The 24,573-nt window shown below is 42.1% G+C and overlaps 1 long non-coding RNA gene and 1 other non-coding gene across 2 annotated transcripts; both read right to left on the bottom strand.

Moving 5' to 3' along the window:
* Positions 1-1,054: 1,054 nt before the first annotated feature.
* On the bottom strand, positions 1,055-20,153 carry LOC103013813 (uncharacterized). Its single transcript, XR_450628.2, has 3 exons — positions 19,878-20,153; positions 19,464-19,485; positions 1,055-2,058 (listed from the first exon to the last, which is right to left on the bottom strand). It is a non-coding gene; the product is annotated as an uncharacterized LOC103013813 (long non-coding RNA).
* LOC114237175 (U1 spliceosomal RNA) lies at positions 8,543-8,708 on the bottom strand. The gene has a single exon (XR_003622925.1). It is a non-coding gene; the product is annotated as a U1 spliceosomal RNA (small nuclear RNA).
* Positions 20,154-24,573: the final 4,420 nt, after the last annotated feature.

Below are 24,573 nucleotides of genomic sequence, written 5' to 3'. Positions count from 1 at the left end.
ATTGGTAGGTAGTCTGGCTCTCTTGCCCTCTGGTTATCAGCCTCAAGATGTGTGCCCAGGGTTTTAAAGCTGGGTCTCAGCCCCGACTCCGTCTCACTAACTCCATTCTCCCTTTCCAAAAGGAAGTTTAACTTAGAGATTCTAGGCGCTTTCTGCCTTAAAGTTCATGGCCATCTAGTTCCGGGTTTCTTAGCCTCCGCACTATTGACATTTGGCCTGGATAATTCTTTTCCTTGTAGGGACTGTCCTATGCACTGTACGATGTTTAGCAGCATCTCTGGCCTGTACACACTAGATGCCAGTAGTACCACCACCTCAATCGTGACAATCAAAAATGTATCCACGTATTCTCAAATGTGTTCTGGGGGTACGGCTGCCAGAAAAGATGCAGGTCGCTCAGTTAAATCTGAATTTCAGATAAACATTTTTTTAGTATATTATGTCCAAAATATTGCATGGGACTCTATTGCACCATGAAGAACTTTACCTCCAAAAAAGTTGTTTCTATCATTCACTCAGTAAATATTTCTTGAGTCTTTACTATGAACTAGACACTGTTGTAGGCTCTGAGGACATAGTGGTGAGAAAGGTAGACAAGGTTCTTAATTTCAAGGAGCATATATTCTGGTGGAGGATGACAGACAATAAACAAGCAAATAAACTTTAAGAAATAATAAATTCTTTTAAGAAAATGGAACAAAATAAAGTTAAAAATATAGTATGATATAGCATATATCATACTATAATGTATATGTATATTATATATATAAGAAAGAGAGAGAACAGAATTAATGCAAACACATAGGAGAGTTGCCGAACTTGAAATTATCAGAGTCAAGGACAAGTGTTAGGGTCATTGACTAATTATTCTAGGAGAAATTAACATCTAAACTGACTTTAAAGGAAAAATAGAGGATAATTTGAGGGGTGGGAGTAAGGGAGAAGTTTTGGGATAAGGGAGTGGTGGCGTAAGTACCAAGAAGAGAAAAAGAGACAGTCACGGAAAAAAATGTGATTTTTTTTTTTTTTTAAGAACAAGTTTATTTTCCCAGTCTTAGGCATATTGCTAATTATACCATGTCCATCTCCCCCTTCCCTCTAGCCACTCCTTCCCCCTGTGGTTCATATCCCAACCTGAACTTTAAAGGTTCTTTTTTTGTTTGTTTGTTTTGGCTTTTTTTTGTTTTGGTTTGGTTTGTTTTTTTGGCCTGCATTGTAGCATGCAGGATCTTCGTTCCCTGACCAGGGATTGAACCAGTGCCCTGGTGGAACCCTGCAGTGGAAGCGCAGAGTCTTAACCACTGGACTGCCAGGGAAGTCCCATGTGAAGCTTTTCAAGAAACAAAAGACAACCCATATGGTTGGGATGGGGGTGGGGCTGGGGAATGAGGAGTGGAGGGGATGAAACTGGAAAAAGCCAGATTATGAGGGGTCATTTTGTTCCATGTTGAAGAAATAGCTATTTATCCTAAGAGCAATGGAGAGCCAGTGTAGAGTTTTTAAGTAATAAAGTGACACCTTAAGATTTGCATTTCAGAACAATTACTCTGCCTGAGAAAATGAGCTGGGAGATATCAGGAAGACCGTTATGAGACAGTTATAAGAGTCCAAGTAAGAGATGCTACAGGCGTGTTTCAAGGTAGTAGCATTGAGAATGGAGAAAAGTTGAGACGCATTTATGAAGCAAAATGGGCAGTATTTAATCATTGGTTCTGGAGGAGTGAAGGAGAGCACTGAGTCCTGATAATGCTAAGGTTTCTAGATTAGGAAATCAGGTGCCATTCCTGAAATAAGGAACACAAGGAAAGTAAACTTGCAGTGTAAGATGATGCATTCATTTGAGACGTGTTGTGTTTGAGATGCCAGCCATCTCCACATCAGATCGTGTCGTTTCCATACTTGAAACATTTGATGATTCTCATTGAACCTTGTCTCCCAAGAGGCTCTTCAGCTATGCAGGTTTCTCAGCCCACTTCCTTCGTGCACATTCCTCCTATAGAAGCTCATTGCTGCCTGTTCAGGGATCTCCTTCCCAAACAGAAGGAGTTCCCATGCTGCCTGGAGATAAAGGAAATTTTCTACATTACAAATTTGGTCATGTTACTCTTACCCAACTTCACCCTCAGATTAGAGTTCAAATACCTTAACGTGGCTTTCAGAATTCCATAACAACCTAGGGTCTCCCATGCTTTGCTTCTGCTCATACTGGTCCCTCTGCCTAAAATATCATCCCTCTCCCACTTTAAGGCCTTCCAACCTCCTATAGCCTACCAGACCTAACCTAAGCAGCTCCTCCCTTTGGACTCTTCCCTTCCCAGGTTTTAGTCCCAGAGCTGATTTAGAGCTTCATAGTCAAGCTAAAACTAACATAGGGAAGGCTCACTTCAAAGCAGACAGAACTTTAGTCTGTGGCTGTTATGAATTTATTGCCTCTGAGCTGCAAAGCCCATCATCCCTTGCCCCAGGGAACAGCACTCTGCAGACTGCATTTCCCTGTTGCCAGCTGGCTGGATGTTAAACTCTGCCAGTAGAGGGTGCTTGAAGCACACTGCAAGGCTGGAAAAGGAAAAGGGGACTTTTTTTTCCCTCAAGTAAACAGGTCTATGTGCAGATTTCTCTGTGTGGCATCAGTTTTCTTTGCCACCACATTGGTGATGACTCCTGTTGTGGGTCGAATTGTGTCTCCCCAAAAAGATATGTTCAAGTTCTAACCTCTGGTACCAGTGAATATGACTTTGTTTGGAAACAGGGTCTTTGCAGATGTAATCAGTTAAAATGAAGTCACTGAATCCAGTGACCTTATAAGAGGAGAAAACAGAGACGTGCACACAGGGAAGACAACCATGTGAAGGCAGAAGCAGAAATTGGAGTTATGCTACCACAAGGCAGGGAACACCAAGGATTGCCAGCAACCACTAAAAGCTAGGAGAGCGGCATGGAAGAGATTCTCCCTCAGAGGTCCCAAGAGGACCCAACCCTGCCAACACCTTGATTTCAGAATTATAACCTCTAGAACTGTGAAACAAAAGTGTGTGTGCACTTTAAAATGGCTAAGGTGGTAGATTTTGTTATGTTTATACATAACAAAAAAAAAATTTTTTTTAATGCATTTTAAATTTATTTATTTATTTATTTATGGCTGTGTTGGGTCTTCGTTTCTGTGTGAGGGCTTTCTCTAGTTGCAGCAAGCGGGGGCCACTCTTCATCGCGGTGCGCGGGCCTCTCACTATCGCGGCCTCTCTTGTTGCGGAGCACAGGCTCCAGACGCGCAGGCTCAGTAGTTGTGGCTCACGGGCCCAGTTGCTCCGCGGCATGTGGGATCTTCCCAGACCAGGGCTCGAACCTGCGTCCCCTGCATTGGCGGGCAGATTCTCAACCACTGCGCCACCAGGGAAGCCCTCAAAAAAATTTTTTTAAAAAATAGTAAATGCAAAGGGTAGCTACTACCCCTGCGACTGAGGGAAATGTAAATAAATAAGGAACTAAGAAACTCAGAGGAGGCTCTTGCCCCAAGTCTGAGATTAATTTTTTTTTTATTGTGGAAAAATACACATAACAAAATTTACCATCTGAACCAGTGTATGTATGTATGTATTTTTGTTGATGTATAATTGACATGCAGTATTATATTAGTTTCAGGCATACCATTTTAAAGTGAGTGTACAATCCAGTTGCATGAAGTACTTTCACAAAGTTGTGCAACCATCACCACGATCTAGTTTTGGAAACTTTCATCACTCCAAAAGGAAATCCTGTACCTATAAAGCGTGCATTTACTACTTCTTTCCTCTATACCCCTTAGAGTTCTCTTTTACCCCTTTTGATTATTAACCATGGCCGGCATCATCAAGGAGGATGCCTAAGCTGGGGTTAGAACTCTGAGAGAAGGTAAGACAAACTAGATGGCAACCAGGGAGGACCACAGAAGGGCCAGGCCAGGTAAGAGTCAGATGGTAGACTAGTCATGGGGGTGCTACATCCTGGGCAGAATTACCCTGCTCAGAGGGGTGGATGATGTGTTTGAAAAGTGTTGACCTGCTCAGGTTTCATTTCATCTGTCTCATTGTAGAAAACTCCATGAAACAGAATCTAGAATAAAATATTAGGAAAACCACCAAATAGATAGTAAGTTGAAAACATGGATGGGATGCAGAAGTTCCTAGAAATATATAAAATGCCAAAAGTGGTGCTTGTATAAATATTAAGGAAACTGAAAAAGTCATCAGACTGTCATCAGACTGTTGATGACTGAAAAAGTCATCAGACTGTTCTCCTGAAAAGAACAAGTTGTTACAAAAGAAATAGACAACTTTCAAAACCTGCCTACTCGTTTTATGAAGTTAGTGTAATATAGATTCCAAAACCAGATAAGGGTAATACAAGAAAATAATAACAGCTAATTGAATCCAACAGTATTTGTAAAAAGCCCTACATCTTGATCCAATAGGAATGGATGTACTACTAACTGCAGCCACGGGGCTATCCCATTTGTCATGTTTTCCCCACAACCTTTTTTTTTTTTTAATTTGGTTGTGCTGGGTCTTAGTTGCAGCAGACAGGCTCCTTCCTTGTGGCTCACGGGCTCCTTAGTTGCAGCTTGCCGGCTCCTTAGTTGTGGCTCGAGGGCTCCTTAGTTGTGGCATGCGAACTCTTAGTTGCAGCATGCATGTGGGATCCAGTTCCCTGACCAGGGATCGAACCCAGGCCCCCTGCATTGGGAGCGCGGAATCTTAACCACTGCGCCTCCAGGGAAGTCCCTTTCCCCACAGCCGTTGTCCACAGAGCAGAACTTCTTCTTTCCTGACTTTCTTTCCCAAGGCTGTACTAGAAGAAGCAGGGAGGCTTATCACTCATTGGTTCATTTCATACTAGAACCCGGGGAATGGGGTTTAAGAGCTATTACCTCCTGTGGCTCAACTGCTTAGGTAAAAACACGTTCAATAAATCAAGAAAACCCCAACACGATTAGGGTTGTGGTGGTGACCAATATTAAATTATTTAAGCAATAACATCTGAAACCAAAACATCCTTATTATCTAATCTCTGGGCTTTGGCTCTATTTATTTTAGTCCAGATTTCAAGATTAGATGAGCAAACATGGAATTTTGAGATGTAGCCTATACATTCTATTCCTTATTTATCTCTTCCTTGGATTTCTTTATAAAAGGAGAAACGATAGCGTAGTAAACAGTGATTTCCTCACAGACAATCTCTAGTCAAATGACCTCAGTGAGTTGGTAGACTTATAGCCTAAAACAGAGTTCATGATTAGCAACTTGATCACAGCTGAATTTTGGATTCTGGTAACTGAGATTGACCTCTACAGCATTTCTAAGTTTTGATAAACAGTATTGGAAAGTCATATGGAATACAATTAATTTTCTAGTATCAATATGGACTTGAAACTTCCATAAACTTAATTTTATTTCATTTGATGTTAACTTGTCACAGACTAAACACACATACTTATTCCAAAATAGAAGTCTCTATTAACAGTAACATTTGCAGATTTGCAAGTACACTCACAACTAATTCACACACATTGCAGGAAGTCTCAAAATCTTTCTTTTCCAAATGAAGAAAAAAATGCTCAATGAATATATATTTTAAAAATAAAATCATGCATTAAAAAGCTATCTCAACTTGAGTATGTTGGTGACTTTAACAATACAACACCAAAAGCACAATCCATGAAAGACATGATTGATAAGTTGGACTTCATTAAAATTTAAAAACTTCTGCTTTGTGAAAGACAGTGTTGAGAGAATGAGAAGACAAGCCACAAACTGGGAGAAAATATTTGCAAAAGACGCATCTGATAAAGAACTGTTAGCCAAAATATACAGAGAACTCTTAAAACTCAACAATGAGAAAATGAAAGACCTGATTAAAAGATGGGCCAAAAATCTTAAGGGACACCTCAACAAGGAAGATATACAGATGGCAAATAAACATATGAAAAGATGTTCCACATCATATGTCATCAGGGAAATGCAAATTGAAACAACGAGATATCACTACACATTTATTACAATGGCTAAAATCCGGAACACTGACAACACCAAACGCTGAGGCGGATGTGGAGCAGTGGGGGCTCTCATTCACTGCTACTGGAAGTGCAAAAAGGTACAGTCACTTTGGAAGACAGTTTGGCATTTTCTTATAAAACTAAACATACTCTTACCTTACACTCCAGCAATTGCACTCCCTGGTATTTACCCAGAGGAGTTCAAAATGTGTCCACACAAAAACCTGCATATGGATGTTTATAGCAGCTTTATTCATAACTGCCAAAACTTGGAAGCACTAAGTTTGTCCTTCAGTAAGTGAATGGATAAATATGGTACATCCAGGCGATGGAATAATATTCAGGGTTAAAAAGAAGTGAGCTATCAAGCCATGAAAAGACATGAAGGAAGTTTAAATGCATATTACTGAGTGAAAGAAACCAATCTGAAAAGGCTACATACTGTATGATTCCAACTATATGACATTCTGGAAAAGGCAAAACTATGGAGACAGCAAAAAAAAAAAAAAAAATCAGTGGTTGTCAGGGGTTGGGAGAGGGAGGGATGAATAGACAAAGCACAGAGGATTTTTAGGGCAGTGAAAATACTCTGTATGATATTATAATGATGGACACATGTCATTATACATTCGTCCAAACAAACAGAATGTTATACAGGAATGAATGAGCCCTAGTGTAAACTATGGACTTTGGGTGATTGGGATGTGTCAGTGTAGATTCATCAGTTGTAACCAATGTCCCACTCTGGTGGGGGGATGTTGATAATGCGGGAGGCTGTGCATGTGTGGGAAAGGGGTGTATGGGAACTCTCTGTACCTTCCCCCCTCAATTTTGTTGTGAACCTAAAACTGCTCTAAAAAATTGTCTGTAAATAAACACTAAGGCCATAATGCCTTAGCATTCAATAAATACTTTCTGAATGATGAATAAATTGATTAATCTGCCAGGCAAAAAATCTGGGTAAAACAATTTGGATTCAGTTGGCTTTGTCTACATATCCAGTGACAAAACAGTAAAGATAAAAAATTGCTCTACACAACACTGTAAAACAACTATACCCCAATTTAAAAAAAGAAAGAAAAAAAATTACTAAGGCAAAAAAAAAATTGCTCTAATCATAAACTTTAGCCTAATGGATCTACTGTCCAACTACAGCAGTAAGGTTGTTATAATTCATACTTCCAGATAGCTGACCCTTGTACTACCATGCTGGGTGACTAATGATTGGTTGACCAAAATGCACAGACCAATGCAGATGTATCGATAATCTCCATTTACCTGAAATGAGAGAAGACCTCTTGTTATAATCTCTGGGTACAAGACTTTTAAAAGTTCGTTCCATTCAAACTGAGTATACTTTCTTCATACTTCCATTGACTTGCTTGGCCTAAAAGTTGATTTGTATTAAGTGAGCAAAAGTTACACCTACACACTCACAAATTAATAGTTGAAAAACAACCATTCCATATATGACTTTTGGATATTGCAGTATTTTAAAGTACACTATACTTATAAGGCAAGGAATTGATACTATAAGATCATTTTTTTAAATAAAGAATATTTTTAAACTGGGCCGGGAGTAGGGGCTAAGTCAAAGCCAGCATTACTCTTGAACTTCCTTTTGGTCATGTCTCTAGCCCAGAGGTCTGCTAGTGTGAGTGAGGTGGTTTATATAGTTGGAATATCATGAATTGCATTGCCAACCCCATTTTTAAATTTTGTCAGACTGGTATGAATATAACCTCTCTTCTGCTTTCTTGATATATGCCTCCTTTTTTAAGAGTTAGTATCTGTTTCCTCCTTACCTCTTCTATCAGCCATCCACTTAAAGAATGGAGGGGGAAGGGGATTCTGTCAATATTCCTTCCAGTCTTTTTCACATCCACTTGCCCTTTACTGTCCGGCCCACTCAGTCACTTCTGTGGAGAAACTCATTTTACAATCCTCCCACTCCTCCAGCATCCTTATTTAGAGCAAGCAGAAAAATCACACAACTCACACAGGCCACTCCTAGTTGGTTTATAGCCTGGACCCACTAGGTCATCAGGGAGACAGAGGCCAGCTGCTTACTTGCTGACCACCAGAGAGCCACAGATAGAATCTGGTTGAGCAGAGATTCTAGAGGGATCTCACCCTGGCCCCATATCTCTCCAACTGGTTACAATGCATCCAACAGAGACTACGCCAGTTCCAAAATCATCCACCGAAGAATGCTACCCATCCCTGCACAGTCTGCTACAGGTGTCTAATGGCTGAATTCCACAATTTAGAATGGTTTCAATTTTTCTTAGCCTTCCTTTAGAATTCATGAATGAAGCACTTTTTAAAACCAAGCATCTACAAAGGGAAGATAAACCTATCTGATTGGTTGCCTAGACAAAAGGGGAAAGCTAAACATAGCTCCAATGCCCATTCCCTTGGCATGCTTCTTAATGGGTTGGTGGTTAAGAGGATTTTGAGCCAAACACACAATTGATACACTGGTGTTTGGCTTCTTCTTTTTTTTTTTTTTTAATGGGAAAAGCACGAACGCAGTCCCCCACTACCACAAATTATGCAGTCGAGTTTCCCACATTTGGGGAAATTGCAGGGGTCAGCACATCCGGAGTGCAATGGATAAGTTTGGCTTCATTTTTAAAGGGAGGAGAAAGATTTGCAAAGAAAAATCTCCAATGTGTAGGCTAACGCCTATTATTTTTAGTCTGAATAATCTGTGAAGTTAGGTAAACAGTCATTTCAGAAATATTCTCTATAATAAGGTTTTATATGGGAAGCTTAAGGACACGTGGATCTACTAATTAGCATAACATCCACTCAGGTGTCTGGCTCCAGATTGTGGGCAGAAGATGTAAATTTGGGAGCCTTTATAAGTGTTTCTGTCTTTTTATTTGCAGTGAAAATCTTCGAGTTGTTACAGAAGAGGTTGGTTATGCAGGAGAAAAGAAATAACCCAAGTAAGCCCAAGAAGGTTAGAAGAGTTGCGATCCGAGTACTACTTTAACCTTTCATAGGAGGAGAGACACTTCTTCCATCATTGCAGGAAGAAAAGATGGGTGCAGATGCAGAGAAGTTGGTATCTTTGACCATGAAAAGACAAGGTCTCTGGTCTAGTGGCTTCTGTTTTCTCAATGAAGCGTAAGATAAGAGTATCTATTGAGGGCTGAAGTGTGAGAACAGAAGTGAAAGTATAAAATTGTTATCACATTGTGTGAGAAAGCAAATTTACTGGAGAATCCTGGAGTTGCTGGACAGGGTTGAGTGTGCCTACACATTGTCTATCATAAAGTAAAACCAGTCAGTGTGGTTGTGTGATTTTTCACAGTGTTCAGCTGTTCATGAGAAGGAGTGGAAAAGTCAGTGGTTGGTTTTATTCGGGGATTTATGCCAAGGTGATTGAGAGAGGAAGAGAGAAGCAAGGAAGTTGAAGGCATTTGCCAGGGAATAATTACAATGGAGCACGTTGGAATCTTATCTGAACTAAACTGGACTAAAAATGTCCACTATGATTATGGTAATAAAAGGCCCAAAAGTCAAAACCAGGGAAAGAAGAGCACATAAAGGAATTCCCAGTGCCCAGTGGTTAGGACTCCACGCTTTCACTGCCAAGGGCCCAGGTTCAACCCCTGCCACGGGAACTAAGATCCTGCAAGCTTTGAGGCACGGCCGATAAAAAAAAAAAGCACATAAATCAAAGATGCATAAAGGACCCTTAATAAGGATATTAAAATTGAGCTTTGTGCTCTGCCAAATCCTCATTGCTTGTTCCTTTCCTGGTAAGAGGCTTTTCAACAAGCCTGACAAGTGCAGTGAGGGCATTAGCAAAAAGCACCAGCTTTGCATTTCAGCCTCAGCCAAAACAAGCATGCCCAGAAGTGTCCAGCTAGAACCCTCAGCCTCTGCTATGAGGACCCAACCAAGAGATGTTTCTTCTCCCAAGCCTTTCAGAAAGATAAAAGAATATAGACCACTTTCTTACTGACTCACTTTTTTTCTGGCCAAAAGCTTCTAGCTGGGCATGCAGTAATCTAGCAGAGAAATGGGTGCTTGTTATTAAACCCCACTCCCACGGACACAGAATTTGGGAGGGCCAGCATGGAGCTTGTGGGACACAGGCAAAATGAGGTTGTCCCGCGGCCACGTGGAGGTGAGGAGATGCAGATGTGGAATTGTGTGCAGCAGACAATTAAGCATCAGGTACAAGGTAATGAGACGGCAAGCAGAGACCCCAGAACAGATTTTATGGCTTCAGAATGCCAGGCAGGAGCTGGGAGACATTTCCTGGGATGCTGGAGTCTAGCCCACAGTGATGTGTAATGAGGAGAGTATTAGGGGCCACAAGGCCATTTAGATTGCACACATGCACACACACATACACCCTCACACCCAGATCACCATTAACAAAGCAGAACTAGTATTTCCCTGGGTTCCCCGCACTGAAAGCTATCACACTGTACTTCTCAAACTGTAAAATGTACATCTGAATCACCTGAGGATCTTGTTTAAAATGTAATTTCTGAGTCAGTAGGTCTGAACTGAGACTCGAGATTCTGCATTTCTAACAGGCTCACAGCTGCTGGTCCAGGGACTGCACTCGGGGGAGCAAGGCTCCAGTACTCTTAACAGTGACCCCTTCCCACAGCCATTCCTCTGTGTGCTGGGATGCACCATGAGTCCAGCTTCTCTTTTTTTTTTTTTTTTTTGAGTGAGTTTTTTGTTTTTTGTTTTCGTTTTTGTTTTTTTTTGGCTGTGTTGGGTTTTCGTTTCTGTGCGAGGGCTTTCTCTAGTTGTAGCAAGCGGGGGCCACTCTTCATCGCGGTGCGCGGGCCTCTCACTATCGTGGCCTCTCCCGTTGCGGAGCACAGGCTCCAGACGCGCAGGCTCAGCAATTGTGGCTCACGGGCCCAGCTGCTCCGCGGCATGTGGGATCCTCCCAGACGAGGGCTCGAACCCATGTCCCCTGCATTGGCAGGCAGACTCTCAACCACTGCTCCACCAGGGAAGCCCCCAACTTCTCTTGAATAACATTCTCTTGTTATCTATTCTGTGCCCTCATTGAATTTGGCTTGCCAAAGAACGGTAAAAGACAGAGCAGATACACTGGGTCCAAAGGGCCTTGGCCTGACGACTTGCATCCTTTGAAAGAACCCAAGTAGCTGTCCTCCGGCTTTAGCCTTGGTCATGTGTAAATTACGGTGGGAGAACCAGGTGGTGTCCACCGCTTGGATTTTCTCTCTGGAGCTAGTACCAGTCATCTTTCTTCTAATAGTGTTTGCCCCTCCAGAGGGTTTCCCTTCTTGGTGGCCTATATTCTCTTAGGAATGAGTCAGTCATCAAGATGTCAGTGGTGCTGAGTGGGTTGAGGAAGTAACAGGGGCAAAACTATAGTTGCTATGAAATAAGGTGTTCTGGAGGAGGATGCTGGGAATTGTGCATCGTATGCTGGAATGGTGAGGAAGGGGTCAACTGAGATCCTGGAGGAAGTTCAGAAATGCAAATTCTCTTCAAACCTTCTGCAGCTCTACCATTTGGCCACTGATTAGTGGTTTTGAATAATGGCCAGGTGGATTTAGATTCCAAAGGTCATTAATAGTACCCTTCAAACCAGAAGATAAGACGGGGACCATGGTTGCATGTGGGAGCGGCTGGATGGTGCCGAGGTTGTGCAATAAGAAAACTATGAATTGGATCCTTTCAAATATTCATTTAGAGATGGGAGTGGAAAATGAAATTACTTTTTCTTTTGGCCACGCGGCTCATGGGGTCTTAGTTCCCTGACCAGGGATGGAACCCAGGCCCTTGGCAATGAAAGCACAGAGTCCTAACTACTGGACCACCAGGGTATTCCCTGAAATTACTTTTTAATTACTTTAATTAAATTACTTTTGGTTGACAAAATGCACTTCTCTAAACATGACTGCATGCTTCTGAACCCTGTAATTGTCAAGAACTGTGAAGGGGCTGAGATTTTTAACCTTCCTTTTGCCTGTCACACAGATGCCGGTAGAAGACTCAAAACTCCTGGGTCAGAGACAAAGGACTTTATTACTTATGGCACGGCAAGCAGCATGAGGTTCATGTTCATGTTGGTTTCCTCTTGCCACCCCCAAGTTCACAGGGGAAAGACAGAGGGGCCCATGTGAATGCCATGCTTGCAGAGGATTTGCATCACAGCTGAGGAGCTCTGAGCTAGGGAGCCCAAATCTTGATAATAGACATTTCTACCAAAGGGAGACATTATTACACTAGAAAGAAAACAAAACTGCCCCCTGCTCTGGAGGGAGACCCTGTATCTTCCAAGGCTGTTTGCTATACAAACATCTTGGAGAAAATAGTCCAGAACAAAGGTGGTCAGTGCCTCTGCTCCCAAGACATGCAGAAACATGGAGAATTGTCTCCCAACAAAAATAATAGTAGCTACACTCCTATAGCTTACTGTGCATTAAGAGCAGTTCTAAGTGCTTTGGTGCTTTATATACATTATCCCACTTAATCCTCACAATAACTCTGTGAGGTTATCCCCATTTCACAGATGAGAACATTGAATTTTATAATGATACAGAATGCTAGACAGTCATGGAAAGGGCATGATGTTTATTTTTAACAAGCCCCACAGGTTATTGTGATAGACACCAAACCTTAAGAATCACTAATTTAAAAGATAAGCATCACCTTTTTAATTCCGTTCACTATTTAGCAAAACTTTTTACTCTTCTCTATATTTATGCTTACCTAATAAAGCCAAGAATTTTATTTCCTTTTATTTAAAACATAGGATTTTGAGTTTTTACTGTGTAAGGAAGACAGAATCAAAAAGGAAAAAAGCATAGATTGTTTGCAATAAAAATGTTTAAAGAAAGTACAAGCTTTGAAAGGACTGGCTCACTATATTAACAAACACAACATGTATTTAAATGAAAAGAAAATCACAAGATTGCCAACATTCCCAAGTTTACACTCAGTATGTTCTTAGTGGAAAAATATATTTTCTCACATGATTGTGATAACCCTGAATGCTGCAAATCTGCAAAAGGTCAGCATTGAAAATGCTACGGATGGAGTTATGTCAGGGAGTAAGTATATCACTTACAGGAGAAATTCAAGGTTCATTTATTTTGGCACTAAAAGTATGCAGGGTAAAAAAGAAGTTTGCAGGGTGATGACCCTGGGTTTTTGTGTGCTTGTTTGTTTACAGTTCAGAGCTTTCTTTACTGGATTGAGAAATGCGTGCATATTTCCCCACAGTGGTGACGTGGCAAGGTGTCATCCGCATCCATATATCTTTGGGAAGGGTTCCTTTTCCCAGTTTCGTTCATTTAAACCATTTGTCTAAACTACCTGTTTTTACTTATTTTTTCTTTCAAAGTCAAGGTACTTTCATATTTTTTACAGTAATTACACAAGTTAATTAGACTGAGCAGCCTCCGCCTAGCAGGAGTCAGATGGCACAGCCACCCAGAGGGCAGTGTGCAGGGAAGAAGGAAACCCACAGGGCCTGGGAAGACCCCTTGAGCCCAAAGGGGTCAGGGGAGGGAGGTGTGCCCAGGGGCTGCCTGAAGGAGCTGTGGCTTTTGTTAGAAGGACACAGCCAGTCCGAAGTAACCTATAGGGAGAATCAACACCAGACCGGCCCAAACCAAGCAGAAGCTTAGGGAAGGGGGCTGGATTTGTGAGAAGCAGGGTGGAGAGTGGATCTGGAGGGCAAATGGAGAAAATCCAAATAGGGTCAGCTCTTCCTGCCTCTCCTTGAAAGTGGGTGTTTTTTGTTGTCTTTTTTTTTTTTAATAAATGTATTTATTTATTTTTGGCTGCATTGGGTCTTCATTGTTGCACACGGGCTTTCTCTAGTTGCGGCGAGTGGGGGCTACTCTTCATTGTGGTGCACGGGCTTCTCATTGCCACGGCTTCTCTTGTTGCGAAGCACGGGCTCTAGGCACACAGGCTTCAGTAGTTGTGGCACGCAGGCTCAGTAGTTGTGACTCACGGGCTCTAGAGCGCAGGCTCAGTAGTTGTGGCGCACGGACTTAGTTGCTCTGCGGCATGTGGGATCTTCCCGGACCAGGATTTGAACCCATGCCCCCTGCATTGGCAGGTGGATTCTTAACCACTGCACCACCAGGGAAGTCCCGAAAGTGGGTGTTTTTGACTGCTTATTCCTATCACAGAGCACTTTGGTCCCTATATTAATAATTATAAACAATTATTTATACAGCCCTTTGAGGTTGGAGATTGTTTCCATGTACCTTGTGTCACAACTCTGTCAGGGACATGAATATGTATGTATGATCCTGAGAAGAGATGTGACTTACCCAAAGGTACAAAGCAGGTAAGAGGCCAGGCCAGCCTTCAGATCCAGATCTTCTGCTCTTCCCACCCAGAGACAAATACCTGTGGGTCTTTCTGCACAGTCTTCAATAAGAAAAGTAAACATTGTTTTCATATACTCACAACTTAAAATAAGCAAATGAAGAAGACAAGGGTGATTTTTAAAAAAATCTTTAGTTAATATTAACCAAACAATAACGAATGAATTCCTGATTGATTCCCTAAATGAATTTCTTTCCTAGAAAATTGCCATGTCAGAGACTGATACAGAGTTTCTGCTCGAACTTGCCTAGAACTGCGTGGAGGCTCCCAATTTAAATTATCTTTCTTTCATTCAGCAAATGCACAAAAATACTGCACTGGTTTATGTTATTTTTAATGTTATAATAAGAAAACAAATTGTTACTGTATAATTTATGAGTTCTGTATCAGTAGTAACTTCAACCTGAATAACAAGAGCATTCTAAAAATAATTTGTCTTCACCCAAAGTTCTTTTGGTTTAAACAAATTTTAAAAGCTTTGGGACAGATTTTATTCTATGATAATGAGAAGCTAGGGCAGATTTGAAATGCCTCTGAATCCTGCCTCCTCGCCTTCCAAAATTTGGAGGAATTTCTTTTCTTTTTTCCTTCCTCTTTTTTGACTCCTTTCTTCCATCCCTCCTTCCTTCCTTCCCTCTCTACCTCCCTTCTCTCTTCCTTCCTTCCTTCCTTATATCTACTCTGAGACGTAAGTTTTCCTATGTTTCAGGTGCATACATCAAAGGGTCCCACTGAAAGGTGATCTATAGTAATCTATATAATAGTAACAGTCTATAATCTGTATTTTCTAGTTATTTGAATGAAAATTTGAAACAGGTTTGCTGTTGTCCTGTTGCTCTCACACTTCCCTCTTGAATCTCTATCCATTTGTCTGTGTTTTCTTTTTGGGAGTGTTCTCATCCTTGGCGGTTAAAACTGCCTTAAAGGAACCCTCCTACACTGTTGGTAGGAATGTAAATTGGTGCAGCCTCTATGGAGAACAGTATGGAGGTTCCTTAAAAAACTAAAAATAGAGCTGCCATATGATCCAGTAGTCCCACTCCTGGGCACATATCCAGAGAACACAGTAATTTGAAAAGATTCATGCACCCCAATGTTCATTGCACCACTGTTTACAATAGCCAAGACATGGAAGCAACCTAAAGGTCCATCGACAGATGAATGGATAAAGAAGATGTGGTACATATATACAATGGAATATTACTCAGCCATAAAAAAGAATGAAATAATGCCATTTGCAGCAACATGGATGGAGCTAGAGATTATCATACTAAGTGAAGTCAGACAGAGAAAGACAAATATATGGTATCACTTACATGTGGAATCTAAAAAAAATGATACAAATGGATTTATTTACAAAACAGAAACAGACTCACAGACTTAGAAGACAAACTTATGGTTACCAAAGAGGAAAGGTTGGGGGTAAATTAGGAGGTTGGGATTAACATATGCACACTACTATATATAAAATAGATAATCAACAAGGACCTACTATACGACACGAGGAAATCTACTCAATATTCTGTAATAACCTATATGGGAAAAGAATCTGAAAAAAATATATATATATGTATAACTGAATCACTTTGCTGTACACCTGAAACTAACACAACATTGTAAATCAACTATACTCCAATATAAAATTTTTAAAAACTAAAAAAAAAAGTAATATACAAACTAAAAAAAAAAAGTGTTAAACACATACAATGAAATATTATTCAACCTTAAAAAAAATCCTGTTACATACTACAACATGGATAAACCTTGAGAACATTACTGTTAAGTGAAGTAAGCTAGTCACAAGAAGACACTTACTGTATGATGTCACTTGTATAAGTCATCTCAAGCAGTCAAACTCATAGAAATAGACAATAGAATTGTGGATGCCAGGGTTTGGGGGTGGGGGAGAGGGGAATGGGGAGTTGTTCAGTGGGTGCAGAGTTTCAGTTTTCCAAGATGAAAAAGTTCTAGAGATCTGTTACACAATAATGTGAACTATACACTTAAAAATGGTTAGAATGGTAAATTTTGTTACATTTTTCACCACAAATTTTTAAAATGTAAAAAACATTCTTAGCTTGCAAGCCATAGAAAAATAGTAGGCTGGGGGACTTCCCTGGTGGTCCAGTTGTTAAGACTCCCCGCTTCCACTGCAGGGGGCACGGGTTCAATCCCTGGTCAGGGAGCTAAGATCCTGCATGCCACACGGTGCAGCCAAAAAAGCAAAAACAGTAGGCTGGATTTGACCAGAGGGCCATATGTACTTTTGCCAACTCTTGATCTAATCTGTAGGCCATATGCAAATTTCACAGTTGTTTCAATCATGCCCTTTATAGCTATCCTTTTGCCCCCAGTTCAATCCAGTTTCCTGCACTGCATTTAATTGTCATGTCTCTTTAGTCTCCTATAATCTAGAAAATCAATTCCTCAGTTTTCCCTTGACTTCTATAACCTGGACACTCTTGAAGATTACCAGCTAGTTATTTTATAGAAGGTCCTACAATTGGAGTTTGTCTGATATTTCCTCATAATGAAATCCATGTTATGCATTTCTATCAGGATACCACAGAAATGATGTTGTGTGCTCGACGCACAGTACCAGAAAGCACAAGATAATGTCTGTTTGCCGCAACACTGGTGTTGACTTTGAACCGTTATCTGTCCTGTTATTCTACTGTAATGTTACCTTTTCCCCTCTAATAAATAACTTGTGAAAAGATACTTTTAGACTTATTCTATTCCTCCTCAAACTTTCACCTGCTTATTTAGCTTCCATGATTTTTGCCTGAATCAATTATTAATACAGTGGTTGCAAAATGGTGAGATTCTAATTCCATCTTTCCACCCACATTTATTAGTTGGTATTCTATTGTAAGGAAGATCTTTTCCTTATCTCTACATTTATGAACTCATGGTAACTTATTTTATGGGTGATAAAATATGTTAATTACATTAACATATAATTGTTATTGTTAATCATATGGGTGCTAATATGTTAATTTTAAATTTGGTGGGGGGAGGATATACTTTTTTTTTTGCCCACAATAATGTCTGGGGGTTTTTTTAATTGACGTATAGTTGATTTACAAAGTTGTGCCAACCTCAGCTGTACAGCAAAGTGACTCAGTTATACCCATACAGACATTCTTTTTTAATGTTCTTTTCCATTATGGTTTATCACAGGATATTGACTGTAGTTCCCTGTGCTATACAGTAGGACCCTGTTGTTTAGCCATTCTTTGAATTTGTTTTGATGTTCAACTTGTCTTAGATTTGGCCTATTGCAGCTCCTTTAAGAGGGTTTCTATGTCCTTTTGACATGACGCCTATCCTTTTGTGTCCCCATCATATTTTACGTACTTTCTTACTTGTACAAAAAGATGTTTCAGGTTCATCTTTTATTTTCTCTGCCCCAGTCCCAGCACCTGCCATCATGAGGCAGAAAGAAGACTGCCACAGAATTGCATCAGACCCTAGCCAATTGGATAGGAGGATGGCAGAGGGACTAAGAGGGGAAGCCAGGATGAGAGAGTGACATTCCAAGATGTTCAGTGTATTTGGAAGCGAGCAGAACCCTGCAGGGACCCTCCCAAGTACAAAGGCCCCTCCATGTCCCCTGCCTCTTGTTTGTAGAAAAGCTGAAATCTCCCAGGCCTCCCTGAGTCCTAAATGAGCAGGCTCAAGCAGTTAATGATTAGGACAATAGAATCACAGAATTCTTCAGTGTCTGATGCACATTCCGGAGTCGTTTTACAGATACTATAACTGCCACCAGAGGGGAAAAGCTAACTGCATGATGACCAGCCTGCAGCCATGACATAAGCTGTTCCTTCTTAAGCAGTGCTGAATCCGTGGCTAGCACAATTCCAAGAACGGGCCTTAAGAGAATGGGATTAACACTACTGCTCATAATAATCTATATCTCTGTGGGCATCAAAGTAATTGTAGCTTGTTCTGCCCATATATGTAAGCGGGCAACTAAAATTGTCAGCAAAGGGATGCTACAGACCCATGTCAACATTTTCCACTCTAAGAATACAGTGCTGTATGTCAGCATGAAGAAGTTACAGAAGACGGACCTTTGCCCATAATCCTGTAGAAATGGAATGATGTTCTGACAAGTGGGGATTTGTAAGCAGCTTTTGGCAGGAAAGAGCTCTCTGCAGGAGGCCCCTTTTGTCTTGTCTCTTTAGCAAAGCTATATTGTAGCTAACCTTTAACCAGTCACCCCATGCTCTACTCATCTCCAGCCCAAGCACACCTTTCAAATCTTTTGATCACATTATACCTTGCCTAACTTTCTTTCCATAGTTCTTTCCATAGATCAAAGAAGTAGAAATGAATAATAAGTAATTAACAGATAAGCAGATCTCTTCCCCAGCTTCACCTTCAGTAATCTCACAAACAAACTGTGTGAACAAGATAGCATAAAAAGACAGATCACGAGGAGTCAACAAGCCTGCATGCAGTGGGAGACGGCTGTGAGTCTGCTCCCCTATCTCAGTGGCTGAGATTACTTCCCTTTTTCCCTTTAGAAACTTTCATGGCCAAGCAGAATCTTCAGAGTTGGTTTTGGGACATGAGCCCACCTTCTCCCCAGATTGCCCAGTTTTCTGATTAAAGCAACTTTCCTTTCTACCAACAGTTGCCTCTTGAGTATTGGCTTTTGAGCAGCAAGCAGCCGAACCTGAGTTTGGTAACATATTTGTATGTCTAAAATAACATTATTGGGACTTCCCTGGTGGTCCAGTGAGTAAGACTCTGCTCTCCCAATGCAGGGGCCCCGGGTTTAATCCCTGGTCGGGGAACTAGATCCCACATACCTGTCTCAACTAAGAGTTTGCATGCTGCAACTAAGAAGTCTGCATGCCACAACCGAGAAGTCCGCATGCTGCAACTAAAAGATCCCACGTGCTGCAACTAACACCTGGCACAGCCAAAATAAATAAATAAATATTTTTAAAAAATAAAAATAAAAAGAATAAAATAACATTGCTAATCATAGTTTACAGATATCCCATAAGTATGGTAGTAAGTAAGTAGTAAGTACCTTTCCTAAATTTGCTCTTACCTATTAGAGGAATCCGTCTTGCCTGTATCGGAAAGTAAAACAGAACAGTGAAAAGTATGGGGCTTTGGAGCTTGTTAACTCAGATTCAAATCTCAACCCTGCGACTGACTAGCTATGTGATTGTGTCTAAGTTATTTTACTTCTTAGAACTTGAGTTTCCTTAGGCTCTGAGGAAGATAATAAGAACAAGTGCTTCCCTGAACTGTTATAAAGACAAGAAATAGTAGGTACCAAGCTCTTGTCTAGGGTAAGGCTCACAGTTGGTGCTGCACCAATGCATCTCCTAGTACTGTGGGAAGAGGCATAATCATCCTCTCCCGAAATGCAGTGTCCTACATGTATTAAGGGGTTCTTTCAATTATGAGAATAATATTACTACCCAGTTTTATAATTATTTCCCAAGCATTATCTTACCAGGTCAATGCAATGGAAGTTGTAGAGAAGGAAGAGGAGATGAGTGTCCATTCTGAAAGTGCGTTGCCATAGAAAAACATCAGAAGGAATCCTCCCCAAACAGAGAACAAGGACTTTTGCTTCTTACACTGTACGCATCTGTATTGTCTGAATTATTTGACAAGATGCATTCTCTTATTACTTCTGTGATTGTATTAAACAGTGAATTGTTCCCTCAGCTAGCTAGATCAGAGCTCTCTGAACCCTAAGGCTGGAGGACTGAATCGAATTCGGTTTTGTCTCAGAGCAAAATAAGGGAAAATGTTTTCCCTTGGCCTTTTCCCCACATTCTAATTCTGTCTGTGATGACTTAACAACCATGACTTAGCTTAATCACCATGACTTGGCAAATTTCCGTGATTAAGCCTGACAGAGTCACCATGACTGGGATCCTGTTTGACCTGGTGTGGCCAAATCTTATCCATACCTTCTATTTGATATCAAGTGAGCAAATGTTTTTTTTTTTAAAAAACAAACAAACAAACAAAAAGTGAGTAAATGTTTGAGGGATACTTTGTTCCAGGCACTTTATTGCTATAATTCATATTGCTTTCCAAAGACTTTTCACACCTGTGATTTTGTTAACACTTCCAGTATCCAATAACAAAGAGTGTCTTTCTCATCTTTCATTCTGTGATATACCTGAAACATGCTTTGTTCACAGCTCAATATTTTTAAATATTTAATTTTTAAAAAGTCATGATAGAGAAGAGAGGAAGGAAGACGTTTGGGGGGCTTGCTACTTGCCAGTACTTTATATCCCATGTCACACAATCTTTACAACAATCCTGTTTAATAGTGTAGTGGACATGACAGATGTTTCCCTAAAATCCACTCCACATATGCCACGTAAGCTTTGGAAACACACCTCACAGGCAGAGGGGACTTCCTGACCAATTGCCATGATATTCCTCTCTTCATCTGGAAGAAGGATGGACTTCCTCAATTCTCACCAGGGAACCAGGGAGGCACAGGCTCACCTGCTCCATTTGCAGGGGGTCAGGGCTGGATTCAGTGGTTCCAGAAACCCAAACTACAATGGCTTAAAAAGCACTTTTTGTGTTTTCATGTAACAAGGATTCCAAAGAAGGAAGTCCAGGGCTCATGCAACTACTCAGGAAACCAGACGTCTTTTCCCTTTCTCTACTGCCACCTGTCGTGAGTGGCTCCAAGGTCACAAAATGTTCGTTGCACCACTGGGCAGCGTCTCCACATTCCAGGCAGGAAGAAAGACAAAGGACAAAAGATGCATGTCTATTGAGTTTCTCCCTTTTTATTTTAATTGGGAAACAATAAGTTTCCTAAAAGCCCTACCCGTTAGATTTCTGCTTGTCTCATTGACCAGAACTATGTCAAAATCCCAGCTACAAAGGAGCCTGGAAGCAGAGTTCTTTAACTGGGTACACGGCTACCCTAAACAATATTGGGCTATGTATGTAGGAAGGACAAAGAGGATATTGGACAGGCAACCAACATGGTCTGCCACTGGATATACCAGGCATGAAATCTTTTTCAAAGTCTTTATATCTGGCTCTCTGCCATTAAGTGTACATACTTATTACTTTGGTTACTTTGCAATATTTCTGTTAGAGGAAACCATACATCTTCTGAGCCCCAAATGGGAAAGCATATGTTGCAACTGGATGTCACCACTTGGGCCAATGTCTCAGATAAAAAGAGGGAAGCAGGTTGTCTTGTGTCCATGGAGCTGGACTGTAGCGAAACCTCTCTCTACGCTCTGCTAAGAAGATGGGGGAGGGGTGTCTTGATTTCCTCACTGTGCGTATTTCATTTTGGACTGAGGGCCAGAGGGTTGAGTTCTTCATACTCACCAGAGTTTACAGTGTACTATCACCACTGGTCTGCCAAATTCTCTCTCTCCCTCTGTCTCTCATTAATTTATGTGCCTTTAAAAAGCAATCCCCATTCCCTCCTCTTCTCCTCCTGATACCATAGGCAACTATTGTGATGTATTTAATATGTAGTTTGTATTTTTTGTAAATGTTCTTGCATAATGTGCACTAAGGGCTCATAGTGCCCTTAATTTATAGAAATGATACCGGGTCACACACTTCTTTCTGTTCCGTACTTTTCTCATGCAGCATTGTGTTTTGAGGATCCATCCAGGCTGCTTTACGTCCATCTAACCCAGTGCTTCTGATAGCTGCGTAATACCTCCCAGTGTACATCCACCACACTTTACCTATACACTCTGTTATGAGCTGAATTATGTTCTCCCAAAATTCATGTGTTGAAACCCCAAACCCAGAACCTCAGAATATAATCATTTTTGGAGATAGGAGTTTAACGAGGTAATTAAGTTTAAGCGAGATCATATGAGTGGGCTCTAATCCATGTATCTGGAGACAGGGCTTTCTTTCTTTCTTTATTTTTGGCTGCTTTGGGTCTTCATTGGTACAGGATGGCGAGCGGGGGCTACTCTTCGTTGCGGTGCGTGGGCTTCTCATTGCGGTGGCTTCTCTTTGTGGCAGAGCACGGGCTCTAGGCTCGCGGGCCCTAGAGCACAGGCTCAGTAATTGTGGCACACGGGCTTAGTTGCTCTGCAGCATGTGGGATCTTCCTGGACCAAGGCTCGAACCCGTGTCCCCTGCATTGGCAGGTGGATTCTTAACCTCTGCGCCACCAGGGAAGTACCTGGAGACAGGGCTTTCAAAGAGATGATTAAATCCAACTGAGACTGTTAGGTAAGGTTATAATCCAATATGATTTGTGTCCTTAAGAGAGAGAGACACCTGGGATGTATGTGCACTGAGAAAAGGCCATGTGAAGACACAGAAAGAAGGCCGCCATCTGCAAGCCAAGGAGCGAGGGTTCAGGAAAAACCAAACCTGCCAACACTTTGATCTTGGACTTCCAGCCTCCATAGCCATGAGGAAATAAATGTCTGTTGTTTAAGCCACTGAGTCTATGGTATTTTGTTATGGCAGCCCTAGCAATCCAATATACACTCTTTCAGAGACATCCAGATTTCTTTCAACTCTTTTGTGGAAAGTTTTTGAAGCCAACAAACAATCTTTCCTGCGAATCTGGCAATACTGTATAGCTAACATCTGATTATTACTTAATGCTATATCCTCTTGGAGTTCTGAATCTTTCACTCAGTGCCTTGTTAAAAAGAATCCTATCCCTGGTTTAGATAACCCAGGCCTAAGATTTTCAGTCTGGGAAAATAAAAAAATAAGATGCAGAGTACCAGCTTTAGAATGATCATGTCCTTGTGAAAACAGGTCGGGGGGCGGGGAACCTTCTAAGTGTATATGTCTGAAGGACTGTGGAGAAGAGAGGGAAAGGGTCAACACTGGACTGGTAACATCTGTTGCCTTTTGGAGACGGTAATGCAGGAGAAGGGGCAGTGTTCTTTAAACATCTTTGCATTATTTCACTGTTTATGTGACCGACCAGGATTGGGCTCGGAGTTGGGGGTGTACAATTGAATGAGACAGTGTGGGGTGCCTGGGACTGACTCAGGGCCAGTGGGGAGATCAAAAGATTGTTACCGGGATCTAGCGTTTATTGAGCTTACCACGCGCCAGTACTAGTCTAAGCACTTGGTGTTAACTCATTTTATTCTTTAAAAAGACTTAATTTTCATGAAGCACTACTCTTATCTCGATCTCGCAGATGGGTCAGTTAGGCAGGAAGGGGTTAAGTAGCTCATTCAGAGCTGCACCGTTAGGAAGTGGTGGGCGCAGGCTTGGAACCGAGCCCGGGCACCTTTGCCTTGCGCACACCGGCTCCCTGGATCCACCATTCCTCCTGGAGTCGCCGGGGAAAGGCCCTACCAAGGGCTGGGCGTTGCAGGGCTGCGGCGCGGTGGGGCGCCCTAACTAAAGGGGCGCTCACTCCTGCCCGGGAGAGTCTGAGAAAGACTCACGGAGTAGGTGAGCCTTGAATTGGCTCTTGCAGGGTAAAGAGGTGTTCATCACGGAGACTGGGGCCAGGCGGGCACGGGGCCGGCACCCGAGTGCCAGGGTGGGGGCGTGGACGCCGGGCAAGCTGCGGGACTGAGGAGGAGGCCCCCGGCCGCGGCCGCTGGGGGACCCCGCCTTGGTCCCCCTGCTCCCTGGAGGCTTTTACTACACACACACACACACACACACACACACACACAGACACACACACACACACACACACACTCACTCCTCGATCCCTGTGACCCTCCCCGGGCCGGTGCCCACACGCTTCCCGGAGCAGCCGCGCCCTGGGGGAAACCCCACCCTCTCCTGGGACCGGCCGTAAATCCCGGCTCCCGGAGTTGCGCTGCGCAGTCCCAACTCCCTGCTTTAGGTAACGGAGCCTGCGGACGTTGGTAAGTAAATATGCCCACCCCACGGTTTTAGAATCTAGACTCCCCTGTGGCGGAGCGTTTGCGTGCTGCTCGCCCTCTCCTAATGCTGAGTAACCTCTGCGTCTTGCCCTCGGAAGAAACTTGGAAGCAGGACGCCCGGACCGATGCTTCCTGGCCCGTGCAGGTTCTTGGAGAGATCGGAGACGGCTGCCGGAGGGAAGGGCGTGGCCTGGCTGTATTTTGGGTGCCTGGCATAGCTGCCTGCACCTGGGAGGGGGCTGGCGAAGGAACTTGCGGGACTACAAAAGTGGGACAAGTGTGGAAGGAGAAGAAAGGCAGGGGTCGGAA

Source organism: Balaenoptera acutorostrata, chromosome 6 (genome assembly GCF_949987535.1).
Source record: "Balaenoptera acutorostrata chromosome 6, mBalAcu1.1, whole genome shotgun sequence".
Classification (NCBI taxonomy): Eukaryota; Metazoa; Chordata; class Mammalia; order Artiodactyla; family Balaenopteridae; genus Balaenoptera; species Balaenoptera acutorostrata.
Note: the sequence above shows the minus strand (reverse complement) of the source record. Positions and strands in the feature narration are given on the sequence as shown.